General features: G+C 39.8%; 1 protein-coding gene across 3 annotated transcripts in view; it reads left to right on the forward strand.

Annotated features, from left to right (window-relative positions):
* TNR (tenascin R) overlaps positions 1–15,472 on the forward strand; it is a 5,843,683-nt gene that overhangs the window by 385,679 nt on the left and 5,442,532 nt on the right. The gene's annotated exons all lie outside the window — the stretch shown is intronic.

Raw genomic sequence — 15,472 nt, forward strand, 5'->3', positions numbered from 1 at the left:
GCAAACATCATAGTCCACGGGGCCTCCTGTCTGATCTCATCTGCCAACCTGTCCATCACCACTGCAAATAAAAAGGACTCAGAGCTGATCCTTGATGTAATCCCACCTCCACCTTAAATGGATCTGTCTCTCCCACTGCAGTCCTCACCACTGTCACACTACCCTCCTACATATCCTGTACCACTCTTCCATAATTCTCTGCCACTCCCGACTTCCTCATACAATACCACAACTCTTCCCTAGGCACCCTGTCATATGCTTTCTCCAAGTCTACAAAGACACAATGCAACTCCTTCTGACCTTCTCTGTAGTTCTCCAATAACACTCTCAGAGCAAACATCACATCTGTAGTGCTCTTTCCTGGCATGAAACCACACTGCTGATCACTAATCATCACCTCCCTTCTTAACCTAGCTTCTACTACTCTCTCCCATAACTTCAAGCTGTGACTGATCAGTTTTATCCCTCTGTAGGTACTGCAGCTCTGCACATCACCCTTATTCTTAAAGATAGGTACCAAAACACTTTTCTCCACTCCTCAGGCATCCTCTGACTTTCCAAAATTTCATTAAACAATCTAGTTAGAAATTCCACTGCCATTTCTCCTAAGCACCTCCATGCTTCCATTGGGATGTCATCTGGGCCAACAGCCATTCCATTCTTCATCCTCTTCATAGCTGTCCTTACTTCCTCCTTGCTAATCTGTTTCACTTCCTGTTTCACTATCCCCACATCATCCAACCTTCTCTCTCTCTCATTCTCTTAATTCATCAGCCTCTCAAAATACTCTTTTCATCTGCTCAACGCACTCTCCTCACTTGTGAGTACATTTCCCTCACTATCCTTTATCACCCTTACTTGTTGCACATCTTTCCCAGCTCTGTCCCTCTGTCTAGCCAATTGGTACAGGTCCTTTTCTCCCTCTTTAGTGTCCAGTCTCTCATACAACTCTCCATACGCCTTATCCTTAGCTTTCACCACCTCTCTCTTTGCCATGTACCTTGTCTCCTTATACTCTTGTCTACTTTCTTCATCTGTTTGACAATCCCACTTCTTCTTCACCAGCCTCTTCCTCTGTATACTCTCCTGTACTTCCTCATTCCACCACCAGGTCTCCTTGTCCTCCTTCCTCTGTCCAGATGTCACACCAAGCACCTTTCTAGCAGTCTCCCTTACTAGTTCTGCTGTAGTTACCTAGCTATTTGGTAACTCTCCACTGCCTCCCAGTGCCTGTCTTAACTCTTCCCTAAACTCCACTTCACAATCACCCTTTCTTAACTTCCACCATTTAATCCTTGGCACTGCTTTCACACTCCTCCTCCTCTTCTTGATCACCAACGTCATCCTACAGACCACCAATCCCTGCTGCTTAACTACACTTTCCCCTGCCACCACTTTACAGTCTCCAATCTCCTTCAGACTGGCCCTCCTACATAGGATATAATCCACCTGTGTGCATCTTCCTCCACTCTTGTATGTCACCCTATGCTCCTCCCTCTTCTTAAAATACATATTCACCACAACCATGTCCATCCTTTTCGCACAATCCACAATCATCTGACCTTCTGCATTCTCTCCTTAACACCATACCTACCCATCACTTACTCATCCCCTCTGTTCACTTCACCAACATGCCCATTAAAGTCCGCTACAATCACTAGTCTCTCACCCTTGGGTACACTCACCACAACTTCATCCAACTCACTCCAAAATTTCTCTTTCTCATCCATTGCACACCCAACTTGTGGAGCATATGCACTAACAACATTCATCATTACACCATCAATTTCGAGCTTCATAAACATCACTCTGTCAGACACTCTCTTCACGTCTAAAACACTCTTGGCATATTGTTCCTTTAGTATAACCCCTACCCCATTTCTCCTGCCATCCACACCATGATAGAACAATTTGAACCTGTTTCCTAAACACCTGGCCTTACTTCCCTTCCATCTGGTCTCTTGCATGCACAATATATCAACCTTCCTTCTCTCCATCATATCAGCTAGCTCTCTCCCTATACCAGTCATACTGCCAACATTCAAAGTTCCTACCCTCACTGCTACACTCCTAACTTTCCTCCTCTCTTCCTGCCTTTGGGCATGCCTTCACCCTCCTCTTCTCCTTTGGCCAACAGTAGCCCAATTTCCGCCAGCACCCTGTTGGCTAACAGTACTGGTGGCGGTTGTTGTTAACCCGGGCCTCGACCGATATGGTATGGAAATATGAAATTTTTGCGCCATAAGTTATGTGGCAGAATTTTTACACCGGATGCCCTTCCTGACACAACCCTCCCCATTTATCCGGGCTTGGGACCAGCACAAAGAAATGCACTGGCTTGTGCATCCCCAGTGGCTGGGTTTATTAAACCAGTAAAGTAAAATTTATTTTTCTGTCTTTTCCTGTCTCCTCTGTTTAATTAATTTACATTGAGTTTAAAAGATCCCTGTACTTTGCTGTGAACTGATAACATGTGTTCCCTTAATTTATTGCTTTAATGCCTGTTGCCTGCCATGATCTGTGTTATAGGGAGGACTATCCCCATATTCTAATAGTCATAATTTATCATTTTTGTTATACTGTTAGTGTTTGTACTTACCCTTTTCAGTAAGGCAAGGGGTTTGTCCTTCCTTCTGTTTATTGCTTACCCCTTTTTTCTGTGTACCCTAATGTTTGCAGGTTATTTGCATATATGCTCTTTACTATTTATGATTTACCTGTTCCCATTGTTCTATACACCTCTTCATATCCTCTCTCACCTCTTTGGGGATTGGATATTGCTTCTGAAAAGGAACAATGTAATCCAAAGGATTACCTACACTCACTGGTACTTTTAACTTACCAGAGTCTGTCTTTGATGTTGCCCATAAGGGCTGAAATTGTGATTTGATTTGCTCCCATTTATCCTGCAGTTGTGAATGTCTCTCGGTAATATTTTTTTATAGTTGCTTACATCAATTACAAAGCAAGGAAACTGCGGAGTTGTATCCCAGCTGTCTTTCATTGTGGTTGACTATAAAACCTTGTTATTGAAATCAATTACTATTCCCAGTTTGCCCAGACTATCAACCCAAAGGATTGTTGTTCCACAACTGGAATTCATAAGAAATGTACCCTATATTGAAGATCACTTTTCTGTGAAACATATTTTAATTGGCTTACTGCTTATGGCCATGCAAGTGCTGCCATTAAACCCTTGAATGTAAGATTTTTTGAACTGATTTACAGGTAACTGTTTATTAGTGACTGAGACTGCTGCCCCTGCATCAAGCAGGACATCTTTCCATAGTGTCCCCTCCACCCATATGTCCACTAATGGACGTCCATCCTTTTAACATTTAAAATTTGTGAGAAAGGTTACTTGGGTGGGGGGGGGGCACACCCCTAATCGGAGTCATATTCATTTTGATCTACTTTCCTGGGTATGTCTCTGATTACACAGACTGCATGTTCTGTTTCCTGTTGACGGTTAGTGTTTTCCCTGTGTAATGTGTACTTTGCACTTTCAGTTTCACGTTATAATTCCTAACTTGCACCGTGTGTGAGATTATATGGTGGGTTTTCTGTGTATTCCATAGGGTATACTTTATTTTTTCTGTATCCCTCTGTGTTTGTTCCTGTGACTGATTCTCCCTTAATGTATTTTCTTCATCTTGATTTCTTTCCTTATTTTTGGGTTTTGAAGAAACACTATTATCTACATAGAAACCCTTTTGTATTTGACTTTCCTTCCATCTTTTGTAATATGGACAATCCTGTTTAATGTGGCCTATTTTCTTACAAGTGAAAAATAGCACCTGTGTTTCTGAACTTCGTTGTGCATCTGTCTGTAACCCTGGTGGGGCAGAAGCTGCTCGTGTTCCCCCTGTGTTTGTTCTTTCATCAGACCATGTATTCCGTCCCCTTCCTTTCCCCACGTTGTCTACAAGCCATTTTTGTACATTTCCTATGTGCATCTGCAATACTGCATACTTCTTTTAAACTGTCTAGCACTCTGGCTTTTCTCTTGTTTCAGGTGGAGTTTGAGATATGTAATCTGAGTATGTATCTGTCTGTCTGGCAGAAACTGATTTTAAAGTTGCATTTGCATTTTGCAAAATGTCATTAACTGTCTGACGGAATTACTTTAACATACCATCTTGCCTGACCAAAACATTATTTAGTTTTTTTTCTGTCATGCTATTTAGACTGTCTGTCTGATCGTTTTCAGAAAGTTTTTTAATTTTTTAAATGGTGTAAACTGGCATTACCTTTTCTGTGTGTTTAAAACAGTTATGTGAATCTAGACACTCACCAGTTTCAGCTGCTTGCTTTGTTTTGACATCTGCCTAAGCATTTACTGTAGCCTCTTCTGTATTATAGTTTTTTATGTGCTTTGATTTTGACAATACTAAACTTTCCCTTTAAATCATTTTGGGAATTAATGCCCATAACTCCTGCAGTACTGGAGCATGTTTTAGGGGTTTGCCAACACTGTCAACGAATCCCCTTCTAACCTAAACTGGCATGTGTAAATGCAAAAAAAAAAAAAAACATTTAAATAAAGCATCAATTCAAATAGACCACACAGTGTATGTCAACCATTGTTTAAATGCCAACATATTGAAACAAAATGTATTTTTTGTCTTGCCACTGAGGCAGAGTCTGCAATAAACAAGACTACTGATATATATCAGCAGCATAAATAACCATCATTTCTGCTGAACCCTGACCAATGTCAATTGGTATATTTTGTACCCCTTGTAAATCTTGCTGGGCTTCTTCTAACTGTCTTAACCTCTGTAGTTTATGCCCTTAGTAAATGTTGTTGGGCTATATCTGATTGTTACATTAAACCAGGAATGTCATTATGTAAAGTCTGAATGCTATGCTGAGTCTGTTCCTCTAAATGGCATTATTGTCACTGTCTCTAGGGAAATTTTGAACAGCTGTGAAAACCTTTTCATTAAAAGATTAATATTAATAGCACACTCTACAACGTTAGAACTTTCTTCTTTCTATACATGTGCAATATTTACTATAAATAACATTTATATGTAGTCTATTACATTACCGACAATAATTGCATACACTTGTACTGTATGAGAGTTAGATGACTGCAGAAGGTGCATTTAACGACACTAGAATAAAACAGATCGATTATCAGAATAGGATATATGTTATGATATGGCTTACATGCTAGACTCCTGTGACAAGATAGACATAAGTTTGGAAAGTTAATTTCCACATAAAAAACAGTCTTTATGAACTGTTGTACATTTTGTTATGTATGGATTATATGCATTTATACATTTACAAACACGAGTCTTATCGGATTACAGGCATTTATACATTTACAAACACAAGTCTTATCTAAGTTCTGAACATTAAACATTTCAGATTTACATTTCATGTCTGATACAGAAGGTTTAAACCATGTAAATTTATATATACAGTATGTGGGCATTGTAAAGTTAACTGTCTGTACTGGCATCCATGTTATAGCTGTGAAGAATTTACCATATTTTGCATAGATGACAAACAGATGATCAGGCTGAAGTCACTTAGAAGACATGGTGTCCTTCAACAGATCAATTGATGGTGAAACATTACAGGACAGCTTCTATGGCGTCACTCTGTATTCACCAACGAAGTACTGGAACTGTTCATCTATTGATGCACTGGAACTGTCAATCTGTTGAACTCACGAAAAATTTAAGGCCTTTATGAAAAATTAACTGTTGGTAATGGATAAAAAAGATTATGGCCAGTGGGCTACGCTCACCACTGTAAAATATTATTAGCAGCTGACCAGATAGACACCATACTACTGTATCTGTTAATATTTATTTATTAGTACAAATTCTTGCCAAATAGTTAATACTGTCAGAGTTATTTCAATTCTGTTATAACACGGCTAGACTTAAAGTACACATTGATGTACACTCAGTCCAAAGACGTCACTAAAGAGTGAAAAATATCGTCCAGTTTATATACTCTTTTGAATGTCAAACAATGTTATTTTTAATGTCCTTGTTACTTCTTCTTCTGCTTTCTGTTTGTATCATGAAAACCTCCATTGGTTATTTGTAGCCTGGACAGTTTCTGTTGAAATGACAAATATTATTTTTGTTTTATGTCCTTCTTTGGTTATTTTCTTCCTTGCTGTATCTGAGGAGTTCACAAAAAGTCTCTCCACGTCATCTTTGTATCACTTGAAGTGTCTGCATTTTATTTAATTTATTTCTGCATCTGAAAGCTCACAGAAAGTCAACTTCCTTTTTTCTATAACAGGATGCCATTTACAGTAAGCCCATACTATATGTTATTAATATCTAAGCTGAACATTTACAAGAAATCTTTTTAATAAAAGGTCACTTAACTGTTCTTGCAAAGCAAGCCACATTTTCCTTTACTGCACACACAGTATAATTTTGGGGAAAAGCATTTTAATTTATACAATCTCTATCACATAGCCTGGATCCAGGTGCAAAACCTTTTCCACTTGTCCGCATAGGATTTTCTAGTGCTGGGGCATCTGGCCTCACATATAACATCCATGACTTGCTTGCTTAGGCTGGCAGCTTGAGCAGAGGTCAGAGAATTATCCAGGCTGCCAGGTTCAGGGTCTGCAATTGTGGATGCATGAATTCTCCATTCTTCTGGATCAGGAGTGTTGGGATCTGAGATAGATGCCATGGTGGCAGGGGTGACAGGCTGTGCAGCAGTGGGTACCAGTGCTGGCTTGGCCAGTCTGGGGCAATCAAGATTGCCCTTGGTTTTTCCTCCCTTATTTTGAGCAGAGGTTTACCCATTGGAAGGATAGAGTATCCACTTTCCAGGTCTTGCTGTGAAGTTCCCTGGTGCATAATTTGCTGAACTGATGATTGGAGTGGGAGGCAAAGAGGTCCTCCTTCGGGATGCCCAATTTCTGGGTTACAGGGTTGAAGGTTCTGTGGTCTAGCTGCCATTCATGTGGGTCTAGCAGGTTCCTGCTTAAGTTGTCAGCCAGAGAGTTTAGGAAGCCTGGCAGGAATTGTGCTAGCAGGTGCATTTGCATGGCTGAGGCTGTGTGCCCAAGGGTTATGACGAGCCTGCATAGAGGATAAGAGTGAGTCCCTCCCTGCTTGTTGATATACTACATCACTGTGGTGTTGTCTGCTTTGATCACTAGAGGCCCTGGGAAGAGTAGGGGTCTAAAAGCTGTCAGGGCATGCTGAACAGCTAGCATCTCTTTTTGGTTGATGTGCAGATGTATTTGATTTGGGTTCCAATGGCCCTGAATGCACCTGCCATCCAGGTGTGCACCCCAGGCATAGTCTGATGCATCTGTGGTGAGGGTCTGGGTGGCGTGGGGTTGTGAGAAGGGAAGTCCCTTGTTGTGGTTGCATGCTGCTGCCCACCAAAGAAAATATTTCCTTAGACGGGGTATCATAGGTATGATAGTTCCCAGGTCTTGAGAGTGTTGACACCAAAGGCTTTTTAGGTACCATTGTAGTTTCCTCATATGCACTTTGGCATATGAAATGAGTAAAATGCAGGAAGCCATGAACCCTAGAGCTTGCAGGATTTTCCTTGCGGATAACTGGGTTCTGGTGGCTAATTGAGAGATGTAGCCTGTCAGGTAGGTTTATTTTTCTGGGGTAAGGAATGCCATTTAGGATGCTGTGTCCAGGCTTGCTCCCAGGAATACAATTTGTTGTGTGGGGACTAGTTTTGATTTCTTTTTCTTGCTAGTATACCCCAGGGAGGTCAGTAGGTCTTTTCAAAGGTCAGGTGCTGTAACAGCTTTTCCTGATTGTCTGCTTGAATCAGGCAATCGTCTAAGTAGGGGTAAATTTGAATATTCCTTTGTTTGCAAAAAGCAATGGCTGGAGCCAGGCATTTTGTGAAAACTCTGGGAGCAGTGGACAAGCTAAAGGGAAGTGCAGAGAACTGAAAGTGCATAGATCCTGCCCTGAACTGTAGATATTTCCTGCAAGATTCCCTGACTGGGATGTTTTGCTAGGCCTCTTTTAGGTCTACGGTGGCTAAGCAAGCATCTTTGGAAAGCATAGGAAGAAGCTGCTGGAGGGTGAGTATTTTGAATTTTGGTATCACCAGAAAGGTGTTTAGAATGGATAGATCGAGGATGGGCGTAAGGTGCCCTCTTTTTTGGGTACCAGGAAGAGTCTGGAATAGAAACCTTGACCTATCTGGTCTGCAATAACATGCTGTATTGCTGTCATGAAGAGCAGGGAAAGGACTTGCTTTTTGGCCTCTGCCCTCTGGTTTTGAGGAAGATCTGGGAACCCTTTTGGGGTTGGCAGTGTGTGGTAATAAAATTTGTATCCTTGGGACACTATGTTGAGGATCCATCAGTCGTTGGTAATAAGAGGACCAGTTGTTTGCATGGAAGGAGACTTTCCTCCTAGGGGCACAAGCAGGTGGGCAGAGGTAAGGGGTGGAGGTGTAAAGTCATTGTGAGTTCTTACTATAAGGGGGTGGCTTAGCACTCCCTGTTTTTGAAGTGGAGGGACTCCATTGCTTAGATCTCTGCATTCCCTGGGACTGCTGTCTGGGGGGGGTTTCCTTCCCCTGGGTTTAGGCTGAGCTGGCCTGGAGGGTGCCTGAAAGGACCAGTTCGTGAAGGGGCAATGCCTACTGAACCTTGGAGGATGGACCTATAAAAAGCCTTTAACTGTCTGCATAGATTTAGCTTTTTCTTCCATCTTTTTTTAGACCTCTTCGGCCTTGGTGCCAAACAAATTGTCTTTGTTTAATGGTGCGTCCAATAATTTTGATTTGACATGGTCTGGCAAGGTCTGTTCCTTAAGCCAAGCATGCCTTCTAAAGACATAACCAGTGACTGCTGACCTGCAAAATGCTTCTAGGGTGTCAAAGCCACATTGCAAGGTGTGCTTAGTAACTTGTCTTGCAGAATGCATAAGCTCTGTATTCTGTATTTTCTGCACAAGCAGGGAAGGAAGATATTTTTTGTTTGAGGAGTTCCATGGTATGCTGCTGATATTTCAGCATGTGGAACTGACAATTTAGTGCTCTAATAGCAAGAATTGCAGAGGTGTATACATTTTTACCCCATCTGTCTAAAGCTCGGGAAGCCCTGTCTGAGGGGGTGGGATTCTTAGCTGAGGTTGCTTTAATTCCTTTTGGTCCTTGGGAGATGGCCTCTGCATTAGCAGTAGGATTTTTGAAAAGGAATTTGGGAGAGTCAGGGACTCTGTAGTACCTGTCAGGTTTCCGGGGAGCAGGAGGAAGGGTGTCAGGAGTCAAATTGGATTCCATGAAAACATCATCCACAACATCCAGGAAAGGAGGAATGGCTAAAAGTCTGTGCTGTGGTAAATCTAAGAATTCCCTGAGTCTCTGTTTTGACTGAGGATAGTTCTCACATTCCCATTGGAAATGCTCCCTTAAAGTATGTAGGGTTTCACCAAATGAAAAATCCTTGGGAGGAGAGGCAGAAGGAATGGATTCCTCTTCATCAGAATCCTCATAAGCAGAGCGGGTTGCATGTCTTTATATTCAGAAACCCCAGAGTCATCAGACTCCTGTTCAGATAAAACTACTGGGGACAAGTCTCTTTTTCTTTAGGAAGGTGTAGCATGGCTTCCCCTAATAAGCATAATAAGGTCTTCCGCCAGTTTAAGCATTTGAAATTGAGGAATGGAAGCAGGTGCCTGAGCTTGGGTTGTCAGTTTTTTAGGTGTAGTTCATACCCTGGGCCTCAGCAACTCTGTAGTTTTAGAAAGAACTGAAGATGTGAAATAAGTCATCAGTTTGTGTTGAGTATGGGTAGTGTGAAGAAATTTCTTAGAAACCGGTGCCTGCTCAGCAGCTCCGGACCCATCCAAGGTAGAGACATCTGCAGGATCCATAGTAGAAGAAGAGTCTTCCGGCATACCGGACTCTGAATGGATCTCGGTAGCAGCTTGCGAATCCACAGAAGTGGGCATTAGGGGCTGCGAAAGCACCTCACTGAGGACCGAAGAACTGACAACTAGCTTAACGGAAGCGTCGTCAGCAGTTTTGAACCTGAGCGGACTGTCTCAGTCTTCATCCTTATGTTTTTTTGGAAGATTGGTAGTCAGATGGCTTACTGAAGCCATATCGGAATACAAGGACTGAGAGCGAAAATATTTAGCTACAATAAGGGCCCGACGATGTATAGTTCTGGCATTGAATAAAGCACAAAAGCAACAGCGAGGGACATCATGCTCTGGGCCGAAACAGGTGACGCAGAAAGAACGGAAGTCTTGGTGTGGTATTTATTTTCCACAGGTGAGACAATTGTTAACTTTTTCTGACATCGGTTAGAGCAAGAAAAAAGGATCCCCAACAGGGTACTTAGCTTTAGAAGACTTCAACTTCAGTTCAGAAATGAAAACACTGGTAGAGGCCGATCGGCACTCATGCGAACTGCTTTTGCTTCACGCTCCTTGGCAAGAAAGAGTGATGTAATGGCGTTGGCTGCCTGATTTTATACCACTGACGACCTGACATCAGTCCTGGAGCAACAGCAACCAACACAGAAATACTAAGCCTCTGGTATTCGGGCCGACTGAGGACTACCCCTGGCAGGATAACCCAAGTGTGATGACTGCAACAGTGAAACACGAAGAACATCAAGTAGAACACTCACTCTGGATAAAAGACAATGTTTTATTTAGACAGTGCTCGTAAGTGCTTTTGCTACAAAACAATCTTTTTATTGGAACTTCATCAGACAAAGTTATGCAAGTAAAACCACATATAAATATTAAAAAACACATGACGTAATTTCCTGATATGCAGTTAAAGGGGAATGATATTTAAAACAAGCAATTATATAACATAAACAAACAATAAAAAAGTAGTAGAAAAACAGATCACCCTATTATTAAAGCAAAGCACCCAACAAGTAGCAATAGTCACAAGTGCGAACCAACAAAAACACACAATTATAACATACTATAGTGTATAGATATATAAATTAATTAAAGGTTTGAAATATTAAGTATGTCTATCTATTCAAAGCCTTCAGTTTTAGGCGGCTAGTAATAAATAGGCTTATATTCAAGCCTGGCCAGTGGGTAGAATCTAAACTAATCTGCCAACTTAAATCAGCGTTTTCTCTTAATGGGGGGCAAATAGTTTTCAACACTATAAACTTGAATTTGTGATCAATGTGTTGTGTAATGTGTTTGGCTAAGGCATTCACTTTGCAATGGTCCCTAATGTTTCTGAGGTGTTCTCCTATTATGCTTTTAAGTTTATGTTTGGTTTTACCTACGTAAAAGCATGAGCAAAATTCACATAAAGCACAGTAGACTACTTTATCAGAATTGCAACAAAACCTGTCTTTAATCTTTAATCTAATTCCATTAATAGTAATTTCATTCACCTCTAAAATGTAGGGACAAAATTTGCAAGACCCACATTTGTATATGTCCTCCTCTCTGGCCTACCCTGGTATTCCAAAAGGGTCTTAATATTTTACCCTTTTCGAAAAACACAAATTGGACAGCATAAGTTGGTTTCACATGTTAGACGTTTCCAGTTCTTTTCCAAAATGTTCTTAATATAATATGTATTAGTGGAGAAGGTAGTTAAAAAACAAGATCTAAAAGTATTATCTACCTTCTCTTTCTCCAACCCTACTGGTGGTAGTGGTGAATCTAGTGGAATGCTAGTGATGATAGTAAAAGGAAAAAAGTGGGCCCCGCAATGTGATTCTGTGTTTAAAATGGGGACAAAATGTCCATTACCTCTTTTAAAAATAACTTTGTTCTTAATGTTTTCCACTAAATTATGTGGGTAGCCTCTTTTTAGGAACATTTCACTTAGCGTGTGACATTCTTGCAAAAAGTTGTCCCTAAGAGTGTCCATTCTGGCAGTTCTAACAAACTGGCCTTTTAAGACTCCTCTTTTTTGAGTAAAAGGGTGACAACTTGTGAAATGTAAAAAATTGTTAGAGCAGGTGGCCTTACAAAAAATTTCTGAAGTAAATCTGTTATTCTGGGAATCTTTGTAGAGTAAAATGTCTAAATATGCTATTTCTGTTTTGCTGATAGTGTGGGTAAATTTCAAAAAAGGAGTTTAATTCTTTATGCATTCAAGAAAGGAACTAATTTGGTGTACCAGTCCATCCCATAAAATGAAAATGTTGTCCAAAAAGCGGGTGTACATGTGGCAAAAAGGGAAGAAGTGGGAACCAACTAGAAATCTTTTCTCCCACCCCAACATCACAATGTTGGCATACATGCCCCCGCATGTAGCACCCATAGCAACACCTTCTTTTTGGACATAATATTTCCTTTCAAAAAGAATAAAGTTGTTCTTTAGGACCATTTCAAGTAGCTATTTAAGCATGCTGATTCGATCTTGCAGTACTCCTTTGTCTGCCAGATAGTCGCAAAACCATTGAATCCCTAGGTCGTGTGGGATAACAGTATAAAGATCTCTTGCATCTATTGTAATAAATGTGTAAGAACTATTAAAAGGGACTAAATTCATTTTTTTCAAAATGTCCCATGAATCAATACACAATAGGGCCTCCATTTTTAACAAATCCTTCACTTCTAAATCTAAATATTTAGCCAATGGATGGGTAATGGAGCCTCTAGCATCCACAATTGGACATAAAGCGGGCTGGTGTGTGTCCTTGTGGATTTTTGGTATCCCAAAAATAGTAGGAGTGATTGGATAGTCTACAGATAAAAATTGATGTTCTTCATCATTAATAAGCCCATATATAAAAAGGTCTTGTAGGTAGCCCCTAATTCTCCTATATGCACCATTCAGTTCATTGAGTGAACTGTGGGTGTAAGTGGTTGTTTCCAAAATTTTTTCCATTTTCTTAACATAGTCGGCCTTCCACATAAGGACCACACCACCCCCTTTATCTGGTTTCATTACCCTAAGATTAATGTTGGAAGAAAGGTATTCAAGCTCAATAATTTCCTCAGAACACAGATTGTTTTTAACAATGTTCCTTTTAAATTTCTCACAGTGTGTCCTGATGTCTAACTCACACTCACGTTCAAAGGTGTCTAAAATAGGCATAGTAGGAGGGTTGTAAGTACTATAAATTTTAAATGGGTGAATAATGTTGTAAACCCCTTGAAACAGATTCAGATTTCTGATATATTGTTTTAAATCAAGTAATGTGTGAACCACATTTGCCGGCTTATTAGGTGTAAAGGTAAATCCTTTAGCCAGTAAGTTACATAAATGAACATTAATATCAATGTCAGTAAGATTGTACACCTTAAAATCACAGTCATCATTAAAGTGTACAGAAAGAGATGTTAATAAAAATTTGAGAGTAATCCCAAGTCTCGTATTAAACAGTTCTCCACAAAATAATAGTTCAGGGGTTAATTCCTCTCTCGTTTCCCCCTCCAAGAACTCCTGTAGCATCTTCTGTTCGATCTGTTGTTCCCTTGCTGGTAATAATCTGTCTGTTGTCTACCCTGATAAATGACTCTTTGTTGGTTTCTGATCTGCTCTGATCTCCTTAGGGTGGGAAATTCATCCTCCACTAAAAAAGACTCGTCATTGTTGTTATTAATGTGGTCATGACTGTCAAAGTTGTTATCCAGGTCATGTTCATAAGACGGTCTTTTATTAAAAGTCCATTCCTGGGAATGGGGGGGAGGGATGCAAAGTTAGAATTGTAGTCTTTTTCATCCCTCTGGATTTTTTTATTTATTTTTTTTGTTCTTAATTGCATCCATTTGTTCTTCAATGGAGTGAAAGATGCGAGTATATTCAAACTTGTTAGGGGAAAATAGAGTGTCTTGTGTAATTTATTTGTTCAAATCTTAACCTCCTGTCCCAAAATGTCTATTTGTTCCTCATTGTGTTTTATTTATTTTATTTTTTTTTATTTTACATTTGTTGACCGGGCTAGTCTAACTGGAATAAAATCCATTTTCAGTAGAGGCCCGGGGAGAAAAGCTCCAGCACAGAAAATTTTATACAGTAAAAAATAATAAGTTCAAAGCGGAATAGCAGTAGTAAAATAGCTCTAAACAGTTACAGCCATTCACATACACAATATATGACTGTAATAAATTGTTTCAAATTCAAAGAATTATAATAATAATTAAAAAGGGTCAAGCAGAATACAGATATACTGATTAGGTACAGTTGACATTACAAGGATACCTAGCTTGTGCTGAGGTGATATGCAATGCAATAGAAATAAAAACAAATTAGTAGTTTTCAATTGGTAGCAGGATAACAGAAAGTATATACTGTTGATAAATTATAGAAATGTATCATGTGATACTGTGAGATAAAGGTATCTAAGAAGCAGCAAGAGTATGTAAATTGGTGGAATATACTCTTGCTAGGAGCAGAGAAGATATTTAGTCAGGGTTAGTACAAGGACAAAGCCAGTGAGAACTGAGAAATTGTTTTATTTTTAGTTTAAAGAGTCTTGTGGAGGTCAGACATAGGAGTTCAGAGGGAAGTTTGTTCCAGTGTTTGCCTATGGAGTTAGAGAACAGAGAATCTCCAGCTGAGTTGTTGGATTTGTTGATAGTAATAAGTGGCTTACTGGAGGAGCGTAGGTTCTTAAGATTGTTATAGGGGGTGATGAGGGTAGTCAGTATAGGTGTGTAGGTGGGGTAGTGCAAGCTCTTATGGATAATAGTGAGTTGTTGAGATAGTATCTGGTTTTGAAACTCAAGCCATCCGAGTTGTTTTAGATTGTTTTATCACCTTGTCCATATATTCAAACCCAAAATGGTCAAAGAGGCTTGTGAGTTCTTTGTGGAATTGGGAATTAACTATAAGGCCAGTAGGGTACCGCCACATGCGTAACCCTTTTGGGACAATTCTTTTTCTGATACATTCTTTAAAATAACTATTGTCCATTTGGAGTTTCTTTATTTTTAGTAAAACTCGATCAAACTGACTCAAATTATTAGTCAAAAAATAGTCTGCTTGAGTTTCCCTTGTGTGAACAATAAGGGAGTAGTTATTATCAAGCCAGTCAAGTAAAGTGCCACTCGAATCATTTGGAAGGTTAGTGGCTATGTCCTTGTTTAAATCATTGTTATTCAAAGTGCTACTGACCTGTGATTCGGTGCAAAGTGATGGCCTTTGGATAGAACCATCTTGTGTGTTCATTGCTCCAGCAGTAGTCGAGTTCATCTGGAACTGATGGTCATTTATTATGTATGCATGTATGTGTACATGCATGTCTTAATTGATTAATTAATTAGTTAATTCATTTGTATATTTTTTTTATTTTTTGATTTAATGTTTTCAACTAAGAAATTCCATCCAAGCATAACCCATTTTCCTGTAAGACCTAGGAAGAAAATTTTTACTGCATACTACAGTAGTCTATACTAAAACAGAATTTAGTGCGAAGACCACATTGGTCATATTTGATTGAAAAGGTGATTCAAACAGTTATTTAAAAACAAAAGCAAGCAAGACAGAAAATACAGAAAGCACAATAATTGTAAGATGTCAGCGGTGACCTGAGTCTGGCATA

Source organism: Protopterus annectens, chromosome 10.part0 (genome assembly GCF_019279795.1).
Source record: "Protopterus annectens isolate FY-2018-M chromosome 10.part0, PAN1.0, whole genome shotgun sequence".
Taxonomy (NCBI): domain Eukaryota; kingdom Metazoa; phylum Chordata; order Ceratodontiformes; family Protopteridae; genus Protopterus; species Protopterus annectens.